Source organism: Mustelus asterias, chromosome 13 (assembly GCF_964213995.1).
Source record: "Mustelus asterias chromosome 13, sMusAst1.hap1.1, whole genome shotgun sequence".
NCBI lineage: Eukaryota > Metazoa > Chordata > Chondrichthyes > Carcharhiniformes > Triakidae > Mustelus > Mustelus asterias.
In genome coordinates, this window is record NC_135813.1 from 17,773,003 (window position 1) to 17,798,377 (window position 25,375).

General features: G+C 45.2%; 1 protein-coding gene across 4 annotated transcripts in view; it reads right to left on the reverse strand.

Annotated features, from left to right (window-relative positions):
• Positions 1-11,996, reverse strand: part of ralgps1 (Ral GEF with PH domain and SH3 binding motif 1) — a 758,896-nt gene extending 746,900 nt beyond the window's left edge. For 3 of the 4 annotated variants that reach the window (XM_078226430.1, XM_078226431.1, XM_078226429.1), the window contains exon 1: positions 11,757-11,986. The gene's annotated coding sequence lies outside the window, so the exon portion shown is untranslated. Of the gene's footprint in view, positions 1-11,756 lie in introns of all 4 variants that reach the window. The other variant, XM_078226428.1, reaches the window with a different exon arrangement.
• Between the last annotated feature and the right edge of the window lie 13,379 nt (positions 11,997-25,375).

Consider the following 25,375-nt stretch of genomic DNA (forward strand, 5'->3'; position numbering starts at 1 on the left):
GTACTGAACGACGAAGGGTACTCTGTCTGCCGTGTCCCAGTGTTTGTCTTCGAGGAGGTCGGTGCGGTTTTTTGCTGTGGCGCATCGGAACTGTCGATCAATGAGTCGAACGCCATATCCTGTTCTTATGAGGGCATCTTTCAGCGTCTGGAGGTGTCTGTTGCGATCCTCCTCATCCGAGCAGATCCTGTGTATACGGAGGGCTTGTCCGTAGGGGATGGCTTCTTTAACGTGTTTAGGGTGGAAGCTGGAGAAGTGGAGCATCGTGAGGTTATCCGTGGGCTTGCGGTACAGTGAAGTGCTGAGGTGACCTTCCTTGATGGAGATGCGTGTGTCCAAGAATGCAACCGATTCCAGAGAGTAGTACATGGTGAGTCTGATGGTGGGATGGAACTTGTTGATATCATATAGTTGTTTGTGATTGTTCACCATGAGTCCAAAGGAAGAAAATGTCATCGATGTATCTAGTGTATAGCATCAGTTGAAGATAGTGTGTGAAGAGGTCTTGTTCGAACTTGTGCATGAAGATGTTGGCATATTGAGGTGCGAATGTGGTCCCCATGGCTGTTCCGTGTGTCTGGATGAAGAACTGGTTGAAGGTGAAGATATTGTGGTCCAGGATGAAGCGGATGAGTTGTAAAATTGCATCTGGAAACTGGTAGTTGTCGGCGTTGAGTACTGAGGCAGTTGTAGCAATGCCATCGTCATGGGGGATTCTGGTGCAGAGTGCCGAGACATCCATTGTGACGAGGAGTGCTCCTGGTTCAACTGCTCCATGTGTGCTGAGTTTCTGTAGGAAGTCCATAGTGTCGCAACAAAAGCTGGGGGTTCTTTGTACAATGGGTTTCAGGATGCCCTCGACATAGCCGGAGAGATTCTCACACAAGATCCCATTGCCCGATACGATGGGACGGCCGGGTGTGTTTGCCTTGTGTATCTTCAGGAGGCAGTAGAGATCTCCAACGTGGAGAGTATGTGGGATGAGAGCAGAGGGTGCTCTGAAGGTCCGGATCAAAGGTCTTGATCAGTCTGTCGAGTTGACAGGTGTGTTCTTTGGTCGGATCTGCGGGTAACTGTCTGTCGTGTTCCTCGTTCTTCAGTTGTCGGTACATTTCTTTGCAGTAATCCGTTCTGTTCAGTATAATGATGGCCCCTCCTTTGTCTGCTGGTTTGATGACAATGTTGCGATTGGTCTTGAGAGCATGGATGGCGTTGCATTGTGCTTGGGTGATGTTCAGGGCTGTCTTGAATGCAGCCGATGAATCTGGTGTTGACACACCTCCTGACGGCTCGGGCATACATGTCAAGTTGAGGGCAGCGGCCTTCCAGAGGAGTCCAATTCGACTCTTTCCTCTTCGGTTGCTGCACTGCAGATCTCTGTCGGCTGTTCCAGTTCATTGGCTGTCTCATTGTGTTCGCTGTTGGCCTCTTGGGGTTTGTGGAAGAACTCCCGCAGCCTCATTCGCCTGATGAATTCCTCTGCGTCTGCTGCGAGGCTGATGAGGTCTATTTGGTGGTGGGGCAGAAATTGAGCCCTCGGCTGAGAACTTCGATTTCATCTGGTTGAAGTATGTAGTCCGACAAGTTGACAATGGACTTCCCTGCAGTGGTACTGGTTTCTACTGTGGTACCGGGGGAGGCTTGGTTGCTGCTGGTGGTGATGCCGAGTTTCCTGTTCTTGGTGTGCATGTAGATGGCGTAGTTCCTTTGTCTCGTCTGCTTGGCAGAGTTTCGTAGCTGGTCTGCGTCCTGAGCACAAGTTGAGAATATGGACTCTATCTTGGTTTCCAGGATGCGGCGTTTGCTGTAGAGCTGGTTTATGAGGTGGTTGAGGAATGTGAGAGAGGTGCGACTGTGAGGCAGCAGTGCTACCGTGATGTACCTGTAGATAGAATGCCACTTGCATGTAAATGAGCATTATGCTGATGCCTCATGGTCAGTAGGTCAACAAACGCAGCCTTTTTGTGTTGAAAACAAGAATGAGTGAATTGCTTTGGTAACCCAAACCACACCATATCCTATGGAGCCTTCATGTGTGCTTTGGCAAGGTAGACACCCCTTGGGCTTCAAACACACGCGAGCATTACATTCTCCATCGTGCGGATACTGGCCAAGATAATCTTGGAATGCCCCAAATAAACAAACATGTTATTTTGTTGTCCTACATCATCTTTTCTGTCTGACTCAAGAAGCAACATCAATTGTCCATTCACCGAAGGCAGATTGGCTTCCAATGTTTGAGTGCCATCTCCCTGTCCAGGGTTCCAAAGTAGAGAACTGAAAATCTCTCAACCCAGAAGCAAACAAACAATCTCCAGAAATCATGATTCCGCAGATAGATAAATTTACTCCTTCTTCAAATCATGCCTTGTTAAAATTTACAATTGGGATTTAAGTTCCAGGAAAATGTTAACCTTTCTTCAGAGCCTTGTCCAACTGCCTTAACTGGGGAGACCAGAGAGCCAAGTCTCTCTTTGCAGGGTACCTGGGTCTCTGACCTATTCTTGGAACTGCATTTATAGGATGGTCCAATTCTGCCATGGTCACGAGTGAGCCCAGCAGGGTGCTGGTGCCACGGGAGGTCAGGGGCCGGTGGTTGGGTCTTCTCTTGTTGGAGATAGTTACTGCCTGGCATCAATGTGGTGCAAATATTATCTGCCACTTGTCAGTGAAGGTCTGGGTTTTGTCCAGGTCCTGTTATAACCTGGCATGGGATGCAAGTTTAAATTACCCTCATGAGTCTATTGATGTTTCTTCAATTATTTTGATACACTGCACACATAAAACCTTTTTTGGATGATAAGAACCCAACATGAAATGAGTCAAATCTCAGCAGGTCTGGCAGCATCTGTAAGGAGAAAAGAGCTGACTTTTCAAGTCCAGATGACCTTCAGTCAAAGCTAAAAGACATAGAAAGTGAGGGATATTTATATTGTAGGGTGAGGGAAGTGAAAGATGAGTCACAGTCACAGAAACAAGGGGAAAGGCTGCTAATGGCAGTCCATAGAGAGAATAGAAGGTGCGAACGGCCAAATGGCAGAGAAGCTGAAATCAGAGGGTAAGCTGCGAGAGACGAAGTCAAAGTGGACTCAAAAGTTCCTAGTCGGTGCAGGTGATTTCAGAACATTACCCATCATTTAGTGCCAATTTGGTAACAGTTTCCAAATAAGCTATTCAGGTTGGCAATATAAACATGCAACACTATTCCAGTAAGGAATTTCTTAATAAAATACTGCAGATGTTGGATTTGGAAACAAAAACAGAGGATGTTGGAAAAGCTCAGTGGGTCTGGCAGCATCTGTAGGGGGAGGAAACAGAGTTAATGGCCGGAATTCTACCAGCACGCCTTCCAGGCATTCTCTGTTGGCCTCAGGCTGGATAGTACAAACCTCGGGTGGACATGGGGGTAAAATTCCACCCATTGGTTCCATTCCAGTTGCCTCTTCATCAAAACTAAAAAGAGAGTTTCTTAATGTTGGAAAAATAATACTGTTTTTTTTTAAAGAAAGAAAGAAATTCAGAACTCTCAATACCTCTGAGTTTATAAAGGGTTCCTGAGTAGGCATCTGTCCTTCACCAAAAAAAAAAAAACAGGTGCTCCAGCATATTTATTATGCCACAATTGTAATTTATAAATAATTCAAAAAGCCACAAATTTACAAACAGGTTTGTCTCAGGGAAGTGCGGAGAGATGCAGTGACTGACATACAAATCAGCAGTTAGCTCTGTGTCAGCAACATGCCGGGTACAATGACCTTATACAGAAGGCCGCCCCATCCTTCAGTCAACTCAGCAGATCCGAGGAGCAATACAAATTTTCCTTCAAGTTGAAATTAAAAGATCCATATCCCACAGGATGAGAGAGAGAGAGATTACCTTTCACACGCAGTGACTTTTAAGATGCAAGAGCTGATATGTAGAATTATTTCTTCTCAGAAGTCGAAAATCTAATCAACCTTTCAAGTACTGGATGCATTGTAAATATAGGTAAAGGTAAAGTTGCCATAGAAACTAGAAGGAGTAGGCTATTGGGCCCCTTGAGCCTGCTCCGCCATTCATTTTGATGATGGCTGGTCAAATTCAATATCCTGACTTTCTCGTGATCACTTCAGCCCCAGGAGCCATAACTAATTTCTTCTTAAAATCTTCTTCTCGAGTCCCAGATGATCATGGGCTGCTCTCCCCTTTGAAGGCGAAGAGCTGACCAGTGGAGATTTAACCCAAGGGTCGCCATACCTCAGGTGAGAGGCAAGGTGGAGGTGGTGAGGCCTCCGTGTACCTCAGCTGGTACAGGAATTGAACGCATGCTGTTGGCCATCGTTTTGCATCACTAATCAGCCATTCATAGAAACAAGAAGGGCCATTCGGCTCTTCAAGCCTGCTCTACCATTCATTTTGATCATCAAATTCAAGATCTGGATCCATCCCCCTTTCCCCCCATATCCCTTTAGCCCCAAGAGCTATATCTAATTTCTTCTTGAAATCAGACAACTTTTTGGCCTCAACTACTTTCTGTGGGAGTGAATTCCATATATTCATCACCCTCGATGAAGAAATTTCTCCTCTCCTCAATTCTAAAAGGTTTACCTCTTATCCTCAAACAATGACCCCTAGTTCTGGAATCCCCCACCATTGGGAACATTCTTTCTGAATCTACCTTGTCTGACCCTGTTAGAATTGTATAAGTTTCTATGAGATCCCCTCTCACTCTTCTAAACTCCAGTGAAGATAATCCCAACCAACTTAGTCTCTCCTCATATGACAGACCTGCCATCCCAGGAATCAGCCTGATAAACCTTCACTGTACTCCCTCGGATTCGGATACCAAAACTGCACACAATACTCTAGGTGTGGCCTCACCAATGCCCTATACAATTGCAGTAAAACGTCTATATCCCTATACTCAAATCCTCTCGCTACGAAGCCAATTTGAGCTAATAGAAATATAATCAGTAATTATAAGTGTAGTGACGCACCTCACCAGGTGTTATATTGAAAGAGTTTGACTGGATTGCACTGTGATGTAAAATTTGAACAAGGCCTTTTTAAAGCAATTTTTTAGCAAGGCCTTTGACAAGGTACCGCATGGTAGGTTGCTGCATAAGGTTAAATCTCACGGGATCCAGGGTGAGGTAGCTAAATGGATACAAAATTGGCTCCTTGGCAGAATGTGGAGATGCGGACAGAAGCCAGAGAGTGGTTGTAGAGGGTTGTTTTTCAAACTGGAGGCCTGTGACCAGCGGTGTGCCTCAGGGATCAGTGCTGGGTCCACTGTTATTTGTCATTTATATTAATGATTTGGATGAGAATATAGGAGGCATGGTTAGTAAGTTTGCAGATGACACCAAGTTTGGTGGCATAGTGGACAGTGAAGAAAGTTATCTCCAATTGCAATGGGATCTTGATCAATTGGGCCAGTGGGCTGACGAATGGCAGATGGAGTTTAATTTAGACAAATGCGAGGTGATGCATTTTGGTAGATTGAACCAGGAATGAGGGGAGATCTAATAGAGGTGTACAAGATTATGAAGGGGATAGATAGGGTGAACGGTGGGAAGCTTTTTCCCAGATCGGAAGTGACATTCACGAGGGGTCACGGGCTCAAGGTGAGAGGGGTGAAGTATAACTCAGATATTAGAGGGATTTTTTTACAGAGGGTGGTGGGGGCCTGGAATGCGCTGCCAAGTAGGGTGGTGGAGGCAGGCACGCTGACATCGTTTATGACTTACCTGGATAGTCACATGAGCAGCCTGGGAATGGAGGGATACAAACGATTGGTCTAGTTGGACCAAGGAGCGGCACAGGCTTGGAGGGCCGAAGGGCCTGTTTCCTGTGCTGTACTGTTCTTTGTACAAGACATTGGTAAGGCCACACTTGGAATACTGTGTGCAATTCTGGGCACCCTATTATAGAAAGGATATTATTAAACTAGAAAGAGTGCAGAAAAGATTTACAAGGATGCTACCGGGACTTGATGGTTTGAGTTATAAGGAGAGCTGGATAGACTGGGACGTTTTTCTCTGGAGCGTAGGAGGCTGAGGGATGACCTTATAGAGGTCTATAAAATAATGAGGGGCATAGATAAGGTAGATAGCCAATATCTTTTCACAAAGGTAAGGGAGTCTAAAACTAGAGGGCATAGGCTTAAGGTGAGAGGGGAGATACACAAAAGTGTCCAGAGGGGCAATGTTTTCACTCAGAGGGTGGCGAGTGTCTGGAACAAGCTGCCAGAGGTGGTTGTAGAGGCGGGTACAATTTTGTCTTTTAAAGAGCATTTAGATAGTTACATGGGTACGATGGGTGTAGAGGGATATGGGCCAAATGCGGGCAATTGGGATTAGCTTAGGGGTTTTTTTTTAAAAAAGGACGGCATGGACAAGTTGGGCCGAAGGGCCTGTTTCCATGCTGTAAACCTCCGACTCTATAACTGTTATGTAATGTACTCTTATGAAAAGCATGTTCTTAAAAATACAGAGCGAGAAGAGAAGAAAGCGAACCATTTGTGAATTGTCAGACAAATTTACATCTCAAAATAAATAAGCGCAGCCTTAATTTATCACAAGGCAATTTTTGAACCTAAAGCTTCCAAACAGCAAGCCAGACTAATTGTCATTTTGAACATTCTCATTATAGTTTCACTGATAGTTTCAGGTCAGTGCGATTAAAGGTTCTTTTTAAAAGCAGTCAGGATTACCACTCTCAAGCACCGTCTAATGCCACCTACTTCAGAAGTGAAAGAGTGTTACTGGATATACAAATGATTTGCACCGTGTACACTGGTCTTGACTGCTGCTCAGACTGCCTGCTGGCAAACTCAGCGGATGCTGATGAACAGTGCTTACGGATGGCAGGTGCCTGTGGAAGCCCGCCCCAGCAAGTAATCAATGCCTTCTATGAAAGGGGATACGAGAAATAAAAACGAATCCAGCCTCTGGGTTACAAAACCACAAGAACTAATTCAAGGTAAAACCTCCCAACGTATATCCTGGAACTAGCTCTGACAGATCCACCCTCACGCTTTGGGAATAATACACACACCCACAAAGCAATGCAATTTTGCAATGTCGTCTATCATTTGAACCAGCGTAAGGCACACAAGGGGTCAAGCAATTCACACATCAGCCTCAAATAAATCAAGATCAATCCCAATATATGTGCCTATTTTAACTGTTCAGACTTAAAACAGCATCACCAAAAAGATAGGGCAATAAGCAAAGCCCAATTCCTGCAACAAGCTAAAACTAGTCAACTTTAAAATTATATTAGTCTCTCTGGCGGCATTGGTTTCCTACAATAGAAAGTAAAAGCAACTTCTCAATTATTCATTTTCCCTTTCAACCCCTGGGTACCAAGGTTAGCAGTGAGAAAATAATGATACGAGAACATCAGACAATTCATTGCAGGCATCTTTCCAATTAGAACACAAGAGGTAGGAACAAGAGTAGATCAAATGGCCCCTCCAGCTTCATGTGTCATCCAATAAGATCATGGCAAAATTTCCACATCCTCTCCATTTTCCTGCCATTGATATCAGGCTAATTGGTCTATAGTTCTGCTTTCTCTTGTTCTCCCTCCTTTCTTGAGCATCAAGGTTGTGTTTACTACCTTATTCGCTCCAGGAATTGTCCTACAATCCAAGGAATTCTAGAAGTTCAAAGCCAATGCATCGGGCTATCACTGCAGCCACCCCCAATAAAAACCTTCAGGATATCGGCCATCAGGTCAAAAGGGTTTCTCCAGTCATTGTCCATGTCACCGTTATTTACAACCAATTAAACACCTTGAGTCTTAATAACTGTTTATGTTTGTAGTCAGCAGCATAGGTTTTATATTCCCATTAGATTGGAATACCCACGTGTAATTAAAAGATATGAGAGAAACACTACAGAATCTCCTCATCTTTGCTTTTTTATCACTATATTACTACGGGACGGCATTTACAGACTTGCGTGTTAGGAGTGCTAAGTATGCAACAAGAAAATTATGCATTGACAGCACTTGTTCAAGTCAATTTTCTACGGTATGGTTTAATCAGATAGGTATCACCATGTGGCAGGATAGAGAGATATTCTAGCCACAGAGCAAACCTGCTCAGCACTATCATTTCCCTTATACTTGTTGCCAATCTGATCGAGGTAGGAGTTAAGAATTCAATTGAAATTTTTGCTTAGTTTTCTCAGAAGCCTCTTAGCTCATCCACAAAACATCTGACCCAGCCCAACTGTACGTTAGTCACAATCCGGAGTTGTGCAAGTCTCAATATCATTTACAATTGCATTGAAATAAAATTATTAAAGCGATTCAACAGGGTAAATTCTGGGAGGTCGTTTCCCTTGGATGCAGTCTCCAACATGGGAGTCATAGTCTCAGGAGGAGTCAGCCAATCTGGACTGAGGTGAGAAGATTTCTGCACACCCCCAACTTATAAAGGGCTGTGAATCTTTGGAATTCTCTACCCCAGAGAGATAGATGCTCATTCCTTGTGCATATTCAGGACAAATTGATAGTTTTATTTTGGACATGGAGGGATAATTAGGACGGCACAGTGGTTAGCACTGCTGCCCCACTGCGCCAGGGACCCAGGTTCAAATCTCGCCTCAGATGACTGACTTGTGTGGAGTTTGATTTTGGATACCGAGGGATAATTAGGGCAGCACAGTGGCACGGTGGATGGCACTGCTGCCTCACAGCGCCAGGGTTCAATTCCAGTCTTGGGTGACAGTCTGCGTGGTGTTTGCTCTTTCTCCCTGTGTCTGCGTGGGATTCCTCTGGCCGCTCCAGTCTCTTCCCACATTCAAAAGGTGTGTAGTTCAAGTGAATTGGCCATGCTAAATTTCCCCTTAGTGTCAGGCGGTTTAGCGGGGTAAATAGGTGGGGTTATGGAGATAGGGCTGGGGTGGGATTGTTGCTAGTACAGGCTCAATGGGCCAAATGGCCTCCTTTTGCACTATGAGGGATTCTATGATAATATAGTGCAGGAAAGTGGAGCAAGGTCAGCCAACATCTCGTTGAATAGCAGAAAGGGCTGAAGGGCCTACTCTCCTTCTTGGGTGTTACTCATAATCAGGCACTCTCCAGATTTTGGTGAGTCATCTGAAAAGGGAGGTAACCTATGTGGGAAGCAACCTTTTCCCACAGTGTCCCAGCAACTCAGTATGTACTGTTGGCTAGTCTATCTTACCTTCCTGATCAACTACAGATGCAAAAAAAAATAATACAAACAGAAACATTAAAAAAGGCACCAACGTTTGTCCATAAACTTTGATGCGTTTTCAGGTTCTACATCGTTCCTGATACTCCCTGTCCCCCTCCTCTCTCACTCACATCTACTTTCTCAGAAGACTAAGGAAATTTGGCATGTCAGCTGCAACTCTCACCAACTTTTACTGACGCACCACAGAAAGCATTCTTTCTGGTTGTATCACAGCTTGGTATGGCTCCCGCTCTGCCCAAGATCACAAGAAACTACAAAAGGTCTTGAATGTAGCCCAATCCATTACGCAAACCAGCCTCCCATCCATTGACTCTGTCTACACTTCCCGCTGCCTCAGCAAAGCAGCCAGTATAATTAAGGATCCCATACACCCCGGACATTCTCTCTTCCACCGTCGGGAAGATACAAAAGTCTGAGGTCACGAACCAACCGATTCAAGAACAGCTTCTTCCTTGCTGCCCTCAGACTTTTGAATGGACCTACCTTGCATTAAATTCATCTTTCTCTGCACCCTAGCTATGACTGTAACACTCGATTCTGCACTCTCTCATTTCCTTCTCTATGAACGGGATGCTTTATCTGTGTAGAGTGCAAGAAACAATACTTTTCACTGAATGCTAATACATGTGACAATAATAAATCAAATCAAAAATTTTAAATCCTTTACTCTACATATTTTTCTTAGGGTTAAGCTAATACTGTAGTGGTCCCTCGTCATTGAGAAAACAGCATGAAGAAATTTGGCTTATTATTCTCCCCATGCAGATGCAACTTAATTGTTTTCCAGTAGCTCCCCCTTCTTTAAAACAAAACACTGAAAATCAACTCAAATTCTACTTCCTGGACTGCTGTGTCTGGAATTGAGTCACATCTGAGGTGCAGCAATTCTGCTTAAAATGGCTACAGTTCTAATATAAATTGTCGTTTTATTAAAACACCTTCGCATCAGTCAGATCTTCCCTTAAAAAAAATAAAGCATTTCACCCAAAAGGGCATCCAATCATTACATTTAAAAATACTCATTCCATGGGCGAAATCTGTCAAGAGTTTTCTTAAAACGCATGAATATGGTTAACTCCCCGGTTCCAGCGTGTACAATTTTCACATAATTAGCCCTCTCAATACAAAGGGTTTAAAATGTGAAAAATTGGGGGGGGGGGGGATTACTAATTGTTCTCGCATCGATCCACTTTTATTCAGCATTGATAATTTCTCTAAGTGATGGTGGGATGCCGCGATTTCACCGGTTTAAAATGATCATTGTACAGGTGTGAAGATAAAACGGTCTTGACAATGGCTCTCTCTCGCTACAGATGGATTGTCACACTAGCACATCACAAGGAATAAAACTGCCTGCTAAACAAAAGCAGGAATTACTTGGAGATTGTAAGATACCGCCAGCAGCATCAACAAAAGAAAATACAGGTATGCATATCCACTGCAACCAAATGTTACCCATTTGCCAAGCAAAAAATATCTGGCGTCTTTCCACCCCCCCCAAAAAACTGCATTCGTAAAAAACTGAGCGACGTTTTTTATGAGAACAACATCTACTATTCTACCAGAGAAAGGGAACTGAGAGTTTATTTTTGTAAAAATATATATATATATGAACGTGCAGTAAAATAGAATGAACTGCATGTTAAGCTAATTATAATGGGGAATGAAGGAGGGGGGGGGGGGCGGTTTATAACACTCCCATTCATAAAGCAGACATCCTACCTAAGGATTAATTACCGGGGGGGGGGGGGTGATCAATGACACAAACACGCAGGGAGAATCCGATACAATTGGGCGTGTGACCCAATGGAAATGTTACTTTTACATTCGCTGGGGTCATGATTTGCGGTCCGTACAGATACGAGAGAGAGAGAGGAACTCTCACTGAGACCCTTTCAGCTCCTTATATACAATAAATAGATCAATAACTTTTTTTTTAAAAAAGGGATACTACGTAAATTATTTCCATCCTAACATTTCAAAGAGTGTTGGATTTCTACTGGCCAAAGGAGATTTCACTTGAATGGATAAAAAGGAACCAACTTTTGTTACACGCCAGAAATGTTTAAAACCCCCTAGTCTCCAAGAGGTGGGGACTGCAGATACCAATACTCATTGCAACCGGGGTTATCATTAAAGTCCAGAGTTTGTTCCAACAAAGGGAGGTCAGATATTTCGAAAGCTTCGAGCCTGCCCCATCTCTGACACCATGCATACACACACACACACATACAGACAAACACTACATCACCTCGTATCTGCAACGAGTAAGTACTGTAGTAAATGGGAAGCTTTGCATTGCTGACAGTATCAGAATGGAAGTAGTAAATGCCCCATGTCTCTATTATAATCAGGAGCTGTGCTAGCGCCTTTGTGAATCAATAACCTTTGAGTGAGGGAGGGGGTTGAGAGAAAGGGGGTGCAGGTATTTTCCAGTTCCAATGCTGCCGGACAATTACAGTGCACCCTGTGCAGTGATATTGCTGTTCCCACCCCCTTTATTTTTTTTTATAGCCCTGGACCAAGCGACGCTGGCACTCACCGCTCCCCTCTCTCTGTCTGCTGTCACCGCAGTCTGCCTGTCATTCCAATGAATATTCCGTCTCGGGCACCTTCTGCAGTCCTTCCGAGCAAAATACAATATATATAAAAAAAATCAAACTGCCGCTTGAACCGTCTCTAAATTATTTCCCTGGGCGAAAGCGAGCGCCTGCAATGTGTGTTGTGTGCTAACGCGTCGCTGCTCCTCGGTCCATTGCTCAACATGGCAGGATTGAGTGTCTCTGTGGCAGACACTTGACACTCGCTCCAGCTGAACAGGTCCTCCCTCCCCTCGCAATTGACAACAGGAAGTGCAGGTAGATTGGCTGATTGACAGCACAGACTCACCAATAGTATGGTCCTGGACCTGCCATCCCTCTCTGGATTGGCTCCACCAGTTGTCCCATCATTGAGCAGAGGAGGCGGGACTCCACCCCGAAGCCTTTGATCAAAGCCCAGTCCCCCAACTGCATCCTGGGGAGTGTGGTTCAACAAGGAATGATAAAACTGAACAATTAAAAGGAAAATTTAATATTTTTCTTTCAAACCAAAGGTGCAATTAGGGATGTGCTGTGCATCTTTCCCTGTCCAGCTGTTTTACACAATTGTATGCACCTCATTAATAATAAAAGCAAATTACTGGGGATGCTGGAATCTGAAACCAAAAGAGAAAATGCTGGAAAACCTCAGCAGGGCTGGCAGCATCTGTAAGGAGAGAGAAGAGCTGACGTTTCGAGTCCAGATGACCCTTTGTCAAAGCTACAGATGCTGCCAGACCTGCTGAGAATTTCCAGCTTTTTCTCTTTTGGGTGGCACGGTAGCACAGTGGTTAGCACTGCTGCTTCACAGCTCCAGGGACCTGGGTTCGATTCCCGGCTTGGGTCACTGCACGTTCTCCTCGTGTCTGCGTGGGTTTCCTCCGGGTGCTCCGGTTTCCTTCCACAGTCCAAAGATCATAGAAACCCTACAGTGCAGAAGGAGGCCATTCGGCCCATCGAGTCTGCACCGACCACAATCTCACCCAGGCCCTACCCCCACATATTTACCCACTAATTCCTCTAACCTACGCATTTTAGGATTCTAAGGGGCAATTTTTAACCTGGCCAATCAGCCTAACCCGCATTTCTTTGGACTATGGGAGGAAACCAGAGCACCCAGAGGAAACCCACGCAGACACGAGGAGAACGTGCAAACTCCACACAAACAGTGACCCGAGCCGGGAATCGAACCTGGGACCCTGGAGCTGTGAAGCAGCAGTGCTAACCACTGTGCTACCGTGCCGCCCGTGTGCGGGTTAGGTTGATTGGCCATGCTAAAATTGCCCCTTAGTGTCCCGAGATGCGTAGATTAGAGTGATTAGCGGGTAAAATATGTAGGGATATGGGGGTAGGGCCTGGGTGGGATTGTGGTCTGTGTAGACTCGATGGGCCGAATGGCCTCTTTCTGTACTGTAGGGTTTCTATGATTTCTATGCTTCTATGTATGCATCTCAGATTGTTTACTCAAGCAGTGAATCTGATCCAATCACTTAAAGCTACTGGAGAGAAGGAAACAATAACTTAAAATTGCCAAAGGGATGGGAACATAGGAATTAGGAGCTGTGGGCAATTCAGTCCTTCGAGCCTGCTCCGCCATTCAATCAGATCATGGCTGATCTCTCCCTGGTCTCAAATCCACTTCTCCACCTGTTCCCCATATCCCTTTAACCTGTTTTTTTTATTAGAAATGTATCTATCTCCTCCTTGAAACCGTTCAATGATTCAGACTCCACCGCGCGATGGGGTAGCGAGTTCCACAAAAATTCACCATTTCCCCTTGTCTCAGTGTTAAATCTACCGCCTCGCAACCTCTACCTGCGACCGCTTGTTCTAGATTGCCCCATAAGAGGAAACATTTAGTCTACATTTACTTTATCAATCCCTTTAAAATTTTTAGATACCTCGATCAGATCCCTTCTCATCTTCTAAACTCCAGCGAGTATAAACCCAAACTGTTTAATCTCTCCTCATACATCAACCCCTCCATCCCCGGAATCAACTTGGTGAGCCTCGCTCGTGTCATCCATTATCTCAGAAGGACAGGGAGTTATGAACGGGTGGAAGTTGGAGTTATATCTTTCACAGCCCTTTTGTCTCAGGAAATGATGGTCTGCACCGTTGTGGGCAACTCCGTGTGAAAAGTCACCTGATGTGACTCGGGAGCCCCACTCTGGCATGGCAGATTGCAGAATGGCAGTCCGTACCACATTGGTTGCAGGTGAAGGCAGTAGACACAGAAGGTGCCGGATGTGCTGGCCTCTGTTTCCTCTGGGCCCTCTGACCTAGCTGAGATTTCTATTTCTCTTTGTCCCTTTCAATGCCCTGAGGTACTGACCATCAGCGACAAGCTCCTAATAGTCCGAGCCAATGTCCACCATCTTTCTATCTCATTTACACATGCTCTCGAATCACAGTTATGGAAGTAACACAGGTCGTGATCCAATTTCCAGCTTTATTGTAATGGGCAGCACAGTGGTTAGCACTGCTGCCTCACAGCGCCGGGGACCCGGGTTCGATTCCAGTCTTGGGTGACTGTCTATGTGGAGTTTGCACATTCTCCCCATGTCTGCGTGGGTTTCCTCCAGATGCTCCGGTTCCCTCCCGCAGTCTGAAAGATGTGCAGGTTAGGAGGATTAGCCATGCTAAATTGCCCCTTATTGTCCAAAGATGTGTAGGTTAGGGGGATTAGCAGGATAAATGTTTGGGGTTACGGGGATAGGACAGGAGGTGGGCCTGGGTAAGATGCAGACTAAATGGGCCAAATGGCCTCCTCTGCACTGTGGGGATCCTATGATTAATCTTTAGTTAAACCCCACTTAGCTTTCAGTTCATACAATCATAGAATCCCAACAGTGCAGAAGCAGGCCATTTGGCCCATTGAGTCTGCACCGACCGCAATCCCACCCAGGTCCTATCCCCGTAACTCCATTTACCTGCATGCACCAATAACAATCCCATCTAGGCCCTGTCCCTATAATCCCACATATTTACCCTGTTGATCCCCTGTCACTAAGGGACAATTTAGAATGGCCAATCAACCTAACCCGCACATCTTTGGACTCTGGGAGGAAACCGGAGCACCCGGAGGAAACCCACGCAGACACAGGGAGAACGTGCAAACTCCACATAGATAGTGACCCAAGCCAGGAATTGAACCCGGGTCCCTGGCGCTGTGAGGCAGCAGTGCTAACTACTGTGCCACCATGCCCGTGCTTCTTGGCACTGTGCTTCAAGGAGGATATATTGGTTAAAAAGTACAAGCACCGGTTCACCAACATGGTGCCGGGGCTAAAAGGGTTAATTTATGAGGACAGTTTGCATTCATAAGGCTTGGGTCCCTTTGAATGTAGAAGATTAGGGGGTGATTAAGAGGTGTTTAAGATGATTTGAGGATTTTACAGAGGGGATAGAAGATATTTCCTCAAGAGGTGCGTCCTTACCAAGAAGCCCTTGCTTCAAAATTAGAGTGAGGCCTTTCTGGGTGATATCAAGAAACACTTGTTCACACAAAGGATACTAGAAATCTAGTATCTCCCCCACCATCTCCCCCCCCCAAAAAAAATACAAATCCCAAAACTGAAGTTGATAGATTTCCCCTCAGCAAGTGTTTTTAAGGGTTATGAAAGCAAGACAGGCAGATAGAGCCAAAATACAGCATGGCCAATCATCTATTTCAATGGCGAGGCAGACTTGAGGGCCTACTCCTGTTCATGCATCATGTTCGGGCAATTGTCTTATTTGCCACCTTTGGAGTTGGTGGATCAGAAATCCTTTCAAGCATAAACAAACAGCAAAAGAAAAGCTACACACGGTAACATATTTTGACTGTTGGAGCTAATTACATTATTCAGAGATTAGCTACAGGATTTTAAAAGCGTCAATCGGAAATACTTGCAAACATTCTGATTTTTGGTCCTACATTTTCATTCCTATTCGGGAAAGCTAAACGTTGAGCAGAGCAAAAAGCACAGAAGATTGGGGCATGGGGTAATAAGCAGATACATGGGAACACCACCACCTGCAAGTTCCCCTCCAAGCCACTCACCGTCCTGACTTGGAAATATATCGCCGTTCCTTCGCAGTCGCTGGGTCAAAATCCTGGAATTCCCTCCCTAATGGCATTGTGGGTCAACCCACAGAACATGGACTGCAGCGATTCAAGATGGCAGCTCACCACCACCTTCTCAAGGGCAACTAGGGATGGGCAATAAATGGTGGCCAGCCAGCGACGCCCATGTCCCACAATTGAATTTTTTAAAAGTCCCATTCAGCCCCTATCCCCATGGCCCCACGTATTTACCCTGCTAGTCACTCTGACACTAGGTGGCAATTTAGCATGGCCAATAAATCTGACCCGCACACCTTTGGACACAGGAGGAAACTGGAGCACCCGGAGGAAAGCCATGCAGACACAGGGAGAATGTGCAGGTCCACACAGCCAGTGACCCAAGCCGGGAATCGAACCCGGGTCTCTGGTGCTGTGAGGCAGTGATAACCATTGTGCCACTGTATCATGTATTCATTAGAACACATTTATTTTCTTCCTTTTCTCCTCCTCCTGAGGCCAGTGATTCACATTTTTGGTCTGTGGCAGTACAGATACCAGCATCTTGCCATTGTGTATATGTGGATGTTGATTAAATAAATACAGAGAATGCTGGATAAACTCAGCAGGTCTGCAACATCTGTGGGAGAGAGAAACAGGGTTAATGATTTGAGTCCATATTGATTCTTCTGTAGAACTGGTCTGTAGAAGGGTTATATGGGTGGCACGGTAGCACAGTGGTTAGCACTGCTGCTTCACAGCTCCAGGGACCTGGGTTCGATTCCCGGCTTGGGTCACTGTCTGTGTGGAGTTTGCACATTCTCCTCGTGTCTGTGTGGGTTTCCTCCGGGTGCTCCGGTTTCCTCCCACAGTCCAAAGATGTGCGAGTTAAGTTGATTGGCCAAGCTAAAATTGCCCTTAGTGTCCTGGGATGCGTAGGTTAGAGGGATTAGTGGGTAAATATGTAGGGATATGGGGGTGGGGCCTGGGTGGGATTGTGGTCGGTGCAGACTTGATGGGCCGAATGGCCTCTTTCTGTGCTGTGGGTTTTCTAAGATAAACAATTTCTTTCTCCACAGATGCTGTCAGACCTGCTGAGGTTATCCAGCATTTTCTGTATTTATTTCAGATTTCCAGCACCTGCAGTATTTTGATTTTCTTTTAGTGGCTATTGATGGGCCGGTTAACAATGAGATGACATCATATCAAAATTTAGTCTAATCCTATCCTTATCCCAATTCCAACAAGTGTTACTAGATAAGGGCCCATGGCCAATATTTTCTTATCCCTTCATAGCTGATGGAAGGTTTGGCTAACTTGCTGACATGCAAACTGGTATTGATTAATCAAATTAGACAACGATCAATCAAATTAGACAATGATCAATGACTTTGACTCTATACCACATCACATTACCTCAATGAACTACCTTGGACCAAAATCTTTCCATTTTTAATGTTCTGTTACTCACTTTCATTTCAGTTCTGTTTGCCTTTTATAATCAAGTGAGGAGGAAATTCGGAAAGAATCTATAATAACTCGAGGCAACTCGAAGTGGCAAAAGATTAACTAAAAGTGTTTATTAATAATAAGAACTACATACACAAAGGGTTCGATACAGGTCTACTCCTAACAACATCCTAACTCAACCAAAGCCTTCCAGCCCAGGACTGCTCATCCTTGCTCCCGATTGACTCAGTTTGCGCGCTCACTCTCCATTGGCTCCAGCCCGGCCACATGGTCTGCAAAGAATCAGTGGCATAGTGGTTAGCACTGCTGCCTCACAGTGCCAAGGACTTGGGTTCGATTCCAGCCTTGGGTCACTCTCTGTGTGGAGTTTACACAGTAAGAAGTCTCACAACACCAGGTTAAAGTCCAACAGGTTTATTTGGTAGCACGACCTTTCGGAGAATTGTCCCTTCATCAGGTGACTCACTTGATGAAAGAGCAGTGCTCCGAAAGCTCGTGCTACCAAATAAACCTGTTGGACTTTAACCTGATGTTGTGACACTACGTACTGTGCCTACCCCAGTCCAACGCCGGCAACTCCACATCATGTGCGGAGTTTGCACATTCTCACCGTGCCTGCGTGGGTTTCCTCCGGGTGCTCCGGTTTCCTCCAACATTCCAAGGATGTGCCGGTTAGGTTGATTGGCCGTGTTAAATTGCCCCTTAGTGTCGGGGGATCAACAGGGTAAATATGTGGGATAGGGCCTGGATGGGATTGTTGTTGGTGCAGGCTCAATGGGCCGAATGACCTTCTTCTGCACTGTAGGGATTCTATGATCACCACTTAAAGAGGCCACATTACCACAATCCTTCCCCCTCCCCCAACGTCTTGGACTACCCATGATAAAACAAGAAGAAAAACAGTTAACACATAGGCAGAGAAACAACAATGATACAGAGGGGACACCAGGGGAAAATAGTTCATAAAGTCAGCCAATCCGGAGACTTCCAGACCCTTGGAGAATGTTGCAGCCTGGTTAGGAATTCTTCAGCAGCCGACGACACAGGATCCACTGATGGAGGTGGGCATGCTAGCCCACCTCTGGAGCTAAGCCCTTGCTGGCTCCTTCTCCTGCCCCAGCCACCGAGGCCAGAGGCTTCCATGGCTCCATGGAACTGTCTTGTTCAGAGGCTGGTACAAACAAACTTGAAGCGGGGCACACTTGCTTGTCACCTGGAGTTGGCTCCACTCTCTTGCACAAGTGGTCGACATGCTTCTTTACTCAACGGCCCTATACCTCCACCACACATGAGACTGGCCCCGTCTTCTCCACGACTCTCCCTGGCATCCAGCCAGGTCCGCCACCATAATTCGGTGCCCACACAATATCGTCCACATCAAATGATCTGTCCCAATTCTGAAAGTCGTGTTACTCTTTCTGAGAGGCTTGCCCAGGCTCCACCCTCCCGGATAAATTTGGGAGCACCAAGTCCAAACAGGTACATAGGTGCCGACCCATTCGTAATTCTGCAGATGTAACCCCAGTGATGTGGTGGGTTGTTTTAGGGCAGCAAAAAACTTATCAATCGCAATGGCAACAGCTCATGAGCCTGCTTCTTCACAGAAGCCTTGAACATCTGCACGGCTCATTCCACCAACTCATTTGAGACCAGATGGTAGGGGGCTGACCCAACATGGCAAATGCCGTTCGACTTAAGAAAAGGCTCAAATTCATCTGCTGTGAATGCCGTTCCGTTGTCCGATACCAACACTTCGGGTAGATTATGGATCGCAAAGATCTACCTCAGTTTCTTTACAGCAGATGTGGCTGTTGTGGAACTCATGAGCTGAATGTCCAGTCATTTGGAATGGACATATATTAAAATCAGGAACATGTGCCCCAAAACAGTCCAGCAAAATCTACATGAAGCCATGACCATGGATGGCCAGGCCATTGCCAAGGATGCATGTTGGCTGGTGAACGTAACGGAGTCTGACAACTTTCACACTGTCCAATGTCTCTGTCAATGCCAGGCCCAGTAAGAAGTTTGATGGCTTTTGCTACCAAATAAACCTGTTGGACTTTAACCTGGTGTTGTTAAACTTCTTACTGTGTTTACCCCAGTCCAACGCCGGCATCTCCACATCATGAATGCCAGGCCACCAGACATAGCTTCTGGCCAACATTTTCATCCTGCTCTGCCCAGAATGGGCATCATTTAACTCTTGGAGCAGGGGCCGTCGCCCCGAGTATGATACGACAACATGGGCCCCCAACAATAGCACTCCATCTTTGCATGTTATCTGCATTACAAATATGGCTTCATTTGCTCTGCCTTGTCGAAGTGCCCTCCTGTCAGTGATATTTTCTTGACCTTTGCTAATACCAGGTCCCTATCTGTCCATGACTTAATGTGGGCTGCTGAGACAGGCAAGGTGTCTAAAAAATGCACTGTCAATACTATCTCCTGTGGAACAGACGGTGATGGTATGGTCTGTGGTAGGGGAAGATGGATCAATGCATCTGCATTGAAATCTGTGTTCCCAGCTTACGCTGGAAGGTATAGCTGTACGCTGTTAGCAACAAAGCCCATCTCTAGCAGAGGCAATAGGTGGCACCGGCACATTCTCTTGGAAAATCAAGACTTATGACCTGATACAATAGTGAAAAGCTGATCATTGATGTATTGGAGAATTCTTTTCACTGTGTGGATAACTGCTCGGCTTGCTTTGTCGATTTGTTAGTGCTTTTTCTCAGCGTTTGACAAAGTCCTCGAAGCAAATGCAATCGGCCTCTCTGCCCCCATCAGGACCGCTCCAACTCCAGATGGCGAGGTGTCACAAGTAACTACTGATGGCTTGCTTGGGTCAAAGTGCATGAGCAATGACTGGAAAGCTTGCTTAACTTTTACAAGAACCTTGTTTTGCATGTCTCCCCACTTCTAACGCTGATGCTTTTTAAAAACTGGTGTAGGATGGAGGACAGGGGGGGGGGGGGGGGGGGGGGGGGGGCAGAATTGTTGATACGCTCAGCAGAAATCTTCCATAGTAATTGACCATTCCGAGGAAAGACTTCAGTTCCGTCACAGTTCTCAGCTCTGGCACTCCTTTGATTGCTTTCACCTTATCTTTGAGGGGTTGCAATTCCTTTGCATCCACTTTGAACCCAAAGTTTGCAACCTCTTCAATTCGGAATAACACACTTCTCCCTTATCAACCCTATGCCGAATTCCTTAAACTTCTCCAGGAGCTCTTCCAGATTTGCAGCATGTTCATCAGAAGACGCACCACCACTTTGGGGATTCCCTGTAGCAGGCTTTCCATGGTGTGTTGGCAAACGGCACAGGCTGACGAGACACTAGATGAGTCAGGTATGCTGATATAACCCCTTGAGGGTATTTACTGTAACCAACTTTTTGGAGTCCTCTTCCAATTCCAGTTGCTGATAAGCTGACTGAGGTCTGGTTTAGTGTTTTTGAGGGCCACTGCTAACTTAGCTTAGAGGTCCTCTATCCTGCGATTGGTGTGCAGGGCAGCATGGTGGCACAGTGATTAGCACTGTCTACCTCACAGCGCCAGGGACCCGGGTTCGATTCCTGGCTTGCGTCACTGTCTGTGCAGAGTCTGTATGTTCTCCTCATGTCTATGTGGGTTTCCTCCGGGTGCTCTGGTTTCCTTCCACAGTCCGAAAGACGTGCTGGTTAGGTGCATTGGCCATGCCAAATTCTCCCTCAATGTACCCAAACAGGCGCCAGAGTGTGGCGACTAGGGGATTTTCACAGTAATTTCATTGCAGTGTTAATGCAAGCCTACTTGTGACACTAATAAATAAAACTTTAATGATCCAGCTGGACTCCTTTGCTCACTGTCAGTTCATCATTCCACAAATCCTCACAGGATGGTCTGGTTTCAGGATGGGCACGATAAGCGTGGCCCATTCTGAAATCTGTACAGGCTTGATGATGCCCAGGTCTTCCAGCCTTTACAGTTTGACCTCCAGTTTCTGATACAATGCCAGGGTGAGCTCTGAAAGACCCAAGCATAGCCTTGGGGTTCAAGTAAACTTTAGCTTTAATCCCTTTTATTCGACCAAGTTTCCTTTTGAACACCTCCTGGGATTTACACAGGAGTTTCTGGAATCCTCCATCCTGGACATTAGGTATTTATAGCCAGCACAGTTTTATTTGTTTTAACCAGTCCCGTCCCATGAGATTGGACCTCTGTCCTTCAATCACCATAACAAGCTGTGCAGTCTGGCTTCTGTACAATACCAGCACAGAGGTTGTCCCCAATATTCCTGATGCTTTTCCAGCGTGTGGAAGGTAGCCTCAGAATGGCTGAGGTTAAAGGATTGTACCCCCTCATGGAGATGTTTGAATGTTTTTTCCCCTGATGACAGTGGCTTCTGTACCAGTGTTGAAGTTAATTTATTAGTCACAAGTAAGGCTTACATTAACATTGTAATGAAGTTACTGTGAAATTCCCCGAGCCACCATATTCCAGTGCCTGTTCGGGTCAATTCATCTAACCAGCACGCCTTTCAGACTGTGGGAGGAAACCAGAGTACCCGGAGGAAACCCACGCAGACACAGGGAGAACGTGCAAACTCCGCGCAGACAGTGACCAAAGCAGGGAATTGAACCCAGGTCCCTGGCGCTGTGAGGTAGCAGCGCTGTGTCAAATCTCCATCTTCAGAGGACGACCATTTACCATTAGGACAATGGCCGATAATTTCCGATCAGCAGCAGAACACTGTGGCTGCCAGAAATAAAATAAATTTTTGTGCGCTTACGTGCCTTGAGGAATAGCGCCCAAACTCTCAATGGGAGTAGCAGTCTTCAGAGGAACAATCTCCGCAAACCTCAGCATGATGCAGAAGAATTCTAACCACATCCACTTATGAGGCCAGACTGGAAATGCCCATCGAAGTCTAGCTTGGAAATAGCAGTTTTACATTGAAAGGATTTCCCAGCTGTTATAAATGATACGTTGAAGCTTTTTAAAATCTTTTTTTTGCGGTTTATTTTAAGTAGTTAATCCTATTTTTATTGATACAGTTAAAATGTAATTTTTATTTTTATGATTGAAGATGAGTATTATTTAATGTATAAATAAACATCGGTTTTGTTATTTGTTCTAAATTTGTGAAACTCCGCATTAAATTGTTTTATAACTTTATGTGTGACATGCTTGTAAGTGTTTGTAGGTTTTCATTTAGAATATTGTAAAGATGTGCGAGTTAGGAGCATTGGCCATGCTAAATTGCCCTTTAGTGTCCCAGGATGTGTAGGTTAGAGGGATTAGCAAGATAAATATGTGGGCTTACAGGGATAGGGCCTGGGTAGGATTGTTGTCGGCACAGACTCAATGGGCTGAATGGCCTCTTTCTGCACTGTAGGGATTATATGATTCTAAGATAATATGGAAACTGAAAATGTAATTGGGAAGACGAGAGGTCGGAACTTTTCAGACCATGATTTGTATTCCTGTATAAGGCTGAGCAAAGGAGAGTTCACATTTTGGGCCATGGAAAATCTAGATGTGTTTATCATGAGTATTCTTCTGCCTTGCTTACTTCATTTATAATTCTCATATTTAACCGTTCTGTATGTTTCAATAAAGCAGTTGTGTAATTTAATATTGAAATGTTTTGTTCCAATAAAGTATTGGTAGAATTTTATAGTTTAATTAAAAATATTTAACAAGAAAAATAATATCATAAAGAAAAATAATATCATAAAGAAAAACTTTAATACCATGTTAACATTTAACTAAACATTTTACTTGAGCAGCTGCACAGGCATTTTGTTTTATTGTCTCATCTTTTCAACTTTCTCACAAAATATATATTTTTCTCACACAATGATCAAGAAAATATTTTTATACATTAACGCAACAGTTTTGTTGTCTCTAAACGCAGAGGCAAGGGAGGGATATGAGGCGGGGTAAGGAGGAGTAGGGGTGGAGAGGAAGAAGTGGTGCAGAGGCGGAAGGGGAGGGAGAGGGAGAACGGGATAGAGGGGCGGAGAAGACGAAGGGGGGAAAGAGGGGAGGGAAGAGTTTGGATTTTACGTGTAGCCTGACTCTTCTGTGCCTACGTTGGAGCCTCAAAAAGAACTTCATTTAAGAAGCCAAGCAAAAAGCGTGCCGTACCAGCAGGGGTGGAACATGGCTCCAGATTTTCAATCTGCACTGGACTCTGCAATACCCATCAGAGTGATGGTTCACATCAATTTACAGGAAACTTGCATATGTTATCTTTGAGGCTTACTTCGCTAAAGCATTTGAACTAACCAAGTTGCATAAAAATCAACATTGCATCAAGGAGATTCTTAACATTGGGAGAAACTCTGCTTAAAATATGTGGCAAAATCCAAATGGACTTGCGTTGAAATTTATTCCGGACGCTAACATCCACCTTGTTACTTATGAACCCACTTTTTTACTGGAATTAGTTGTCATGACAAACCTGTAATTTTAAAAAATCTTCGTTTCAGTTTCTGTACATTCCATTGATGTTAAACATCTTCTAAAACAAACATTTATTTAAAAAAATTAACCCACCCAAAGAATGTCTGCTATTCCTACTTGCTGCTGCAGCTCGACCAAAAGATAATTGTGCAAATAAAAAAGGGCAAATATTTATCTATCATCAGCGCAAGTGATGGAAATTAGGGTGAGATTGCAGCTCAATACCGGCAGCTTTCCGAACCCGAATTGGAGGCTCAAACCTGGCGCTCTCTCAGCATGCATGTGCCAGGACTTGCGTGTTTTCCCAATGCGCACATGCAGGGCACAATCAGCTTACGTCCGCATTCGGCACAGGAGTTACATGTCAATCTCTTCAGGTGGTACCTTGCTGAGTTGGGTGTGTAAGCCTCGGATCCCTCCTTAGGTTCCTCCGCCAGCTTCTTTACAGGGTTGTACTCATTGTTTCCTTCTGTTTTGTGCCACCAGCCTCACTCTACACCTAACTTGATGCTTCTTTTTACATTTGAAGCAGACATAGGCTGGAATTTTACCGCCTCGTCCATCCTGGAGTCGGGGCAGGCGAGGTTCGCAGAACGGAATTGTCCGTTGGCTTCGGGTGGGATTTTATGAGCCTTGCCTGAGCGAGGTTGTAAAATAAGAACATAAGAACTAGGAGCAGGAGTAGGCCATCTGGCCCCTCGAGCCTGCTCCACCATTCAATGAGATCGTGGCTGATCTTTTTGTGGACTCAGCTCCACTTACCCGCCCGCTCACCATAACCCTTAGTTCCTTTACTGTTCAAAAATTTAACTATCCTTGCCTTAAAAACATTCAATGAGGTAGCTTCAACTGCTTCACTGGGCAGGGAATTCCACAGATTTACAATTCTTTGAGTGAAGAAGTTCCTCCTCAATTCAGTCCTAAATTTGCTTCCCCTTATTTTGAGGCCATGCCTCCTGGTTCTAGTTTCACCCGCCAGTGGAAACAACTTCCCTACTTCTATCTTATCTATTCCCTTCATAATCTTATATGTTTCTACAAGATCTCCCCTCATTCTTCTGAATTCCAATGAGTATAGCCCCAGTCTACTCAGTCTCTCCTCATAAGCCAACCCTCTCAACCCCGGAATCAACCTAGTGAATCTCCTCTGCACCCCCTCCAGTGCCAGTATATCCTTTCTCAAGTAAAATCCCGCCCATAATTTGTGCAGTGGCACATCTCTGGGGGTGGTTTCCCCCACATCAAAAACATGTCTCCGGCCCTGATGCTGAACGACCCTTTTTTAATTAAAAAATTTTTTTTTTTAAAGGATATAGCTACAAGACTAAGTTTTCAACCAAGTGGTGAGGGAACCAATAAGAGGGGTAAATCTATTTGACCTCAATATAACCAGTCTATGGCAGTAATGGTGGGAGTGACCACCACAGCATCCTTGTGGAGACAAAGTCCTGAAGGAGGGCATGCCAGGAGCAGCACCAGGCATATCTAAAAATGAGGTGCAAACTGGTGGAGCTACAACACAGGACTACTTGCGTGCCAAACATCGGAAGCAGCCTGCAACAGACAGAGTTAAGTCATCTCACAACCAACAGATCCAATCTAAACTCTGCAGTCCT